Below are 2,082 nucleotides of genomic sequence, written 5' to 3' on the forward strand. Positions count from 1 at the left end.
AATCGGTGTAGCAAACTACTTAGTCTCGACGATTTCTCCTTTACTTATTACAACTATGTTATAATAAAAAAATAATACTCATTTTAAATTAAACATCAATATATAATCGCACAGCCTGGCCACAATAACTTAATAAAATAGCGTAGAATCATCTTAAACTCATTAGTAGATATAAATGGGTATTGGTTAATGAAAATTAATTGAAACCGCCACGCATCAACGAAGGGGTGGTCGGGAACAGTGATGTGATGAGCGTTACTAATGCTGTACACCGCCGGCGCCGCCCGCGCTACCAATCACCGGTAATACAACACCGAACACTAATCTACAATGTTATCTCCCACAAACAACACTTTAATTGTTCTTTCTGTACCCATTTTAACATACATGTAGCGAAATAATATTACTAACCATGGTTAATTGAATTTTCCATAAAATAGTATGTATCTTAAATCTCTACATGTCACAACTACCAAAATGTATCTATAGTTTGGCAAATTTCCTTTCTAAATCTTTTACATTATATAACCATTGTTACTTTCCGTCACAAATGGCAACTTCAGAAATTAGTTTAAATAGACACCTGAAATCGTGAAATTGAAATTAATTTAGTAATTACTCCCCTGTAAAACAAAATATATCAAAAATATATATTTCTTGAACATTATTAGAACACACCTATTGGTTATGTTAACAATAATAAATCCCTGGTCATATATACCTTTCCATCTCAAAGGACCCAATGATACAATATGGAGTCTACAGTAAGAGTGACGTCATAGTCCGTCTACACAGATGTGCACGTGCGCGCGCAGGTGAGCATCGCCACAACATTGCGCGTTACTGTAAGCATGTAACACGCTTTTTTTCTTCGAACCATAGATATATTGTGAACACTATGAACTGTAACGGTTCCGAACAGCCGGCATTAGGGTTGCGATCGACAAAAAAATATACAATCCCATACTGATGTTTCAGCACACACTTGCACCTGCCTGTAAATAAAAATACTTTCTTGACATCACAGTAGTTACAGATATAGTAATAAGATGTACATAGGTACATATATATATATATTTAATTATAATAGTTTCATTACTATACATATATAGCTAAACTTGAATTTTGAGAATTAATCTATTTAGGGCCACACAATATGAATGATTTGGTTGTTTAATTAGCGCTGTATATTTTATTTTATTTATTTACACTTACTTGACATTTATTATTATTATATTTCGCACAATTAATCTTTTTAAATTATAGCCATGTGTTGTTCGGAGGAGGTATATATTCCTGTTTTTTTTTTCAAAATCTGCGCTGTTTGATAAACAAAACAACAAAAATGTACAGACTTATCCAAGAATTCGCAGACTAGGTATAAAAATTCATTCCATAAGTTGGTTCGGTAGTAAAATGAACCTAGAACCTCATTTACCTACATATAGTAACATTCTAGCCACTGCACCAAAAATTTTCATTTTTTTATTGTTTTTCGTGTGTACTAACCAATAATCAACTTAGGATCAAACAATATAAAAAGTCTGTTTTAAGATTTTCGAACAGACTGTTTGCTTCAATTTTGTTTGCGTGACAGTCTAAGAGATAGTTGAGCTAAGGTGTGTTTGCGACAAATCTCTCAGTACATTTAGTATTACTTGTATAAATCTGTTATAGACTTTGACTGGTTGTAATAAGTGTTTCTTTAAATGTGAAAAGACATTTGGACTAACAAATTTACGTTTGTGAAGTGTAACTAGGAGCTTACTCACCGGTGGCGGGCGGCGAGGCTGCGCACGTGCGCGCGCGCCGACACAACCGCGGGCCCGCTAATCGTTCTCAGATTAGTGACTTGCCTTACAATCTTATCGATAAAGTAAAACTGTAAAAATATCCATAACATGTACTCTTTATTATATGATTAAATTAAAAGCTTTCGACAAGTATGTATTTTTTCTTTAAGTTATATTATGTTTACAAATAACTAAGTACTTTTGATGACATAAATGACACGCCATTGTTTAAGAAACCCTACTAATTCATTAAGCATATATTTAGCGTACCGCTATAATGGTTCTGTAA

General features: G+C 33.3%; 1 long non-coding RNA gene across 1 annotated transcript; it reads right to left on the reverse strand.

Annotated features, from left to right (window-relative positions):
- Positions 1-236: 236 nt before the first annotated feature.
- On the reverse strand, positions 237-1,169 carry LOC131844158 (uncharacterized). Its single transcript, XR_009357571.1, has 3 exons — positions 1,105-1,169; positions 722-995; positions 237-583 (listed from the first exon to the last, which is right to left on the reverse strand). It is a non-coding gene; the product is annotated as an uncharacterized LOC131844158 (long non-coding RNA).
- Between the last annotated feature and the right edge of the window lie 913 nt (positions 1,170-2,082).

This window comes from Achroia grisella, unplaced genomic scaffold (genome assembly GCF_030625045.1).
Source record: "Achroia grisella isolate CSIRO2021 unplaced genomic scaffold, CSIRO_AGI_Agris_v1 utg3972, whole genome shotgun sequence".
Classification (NCBI taxonomy): domain Eukaryota; kingdom Metazoa; phylum Arthropoda; class Insecta; order Lepidoptera; family Pyralidae; genus Achroia; species Achroia grisella.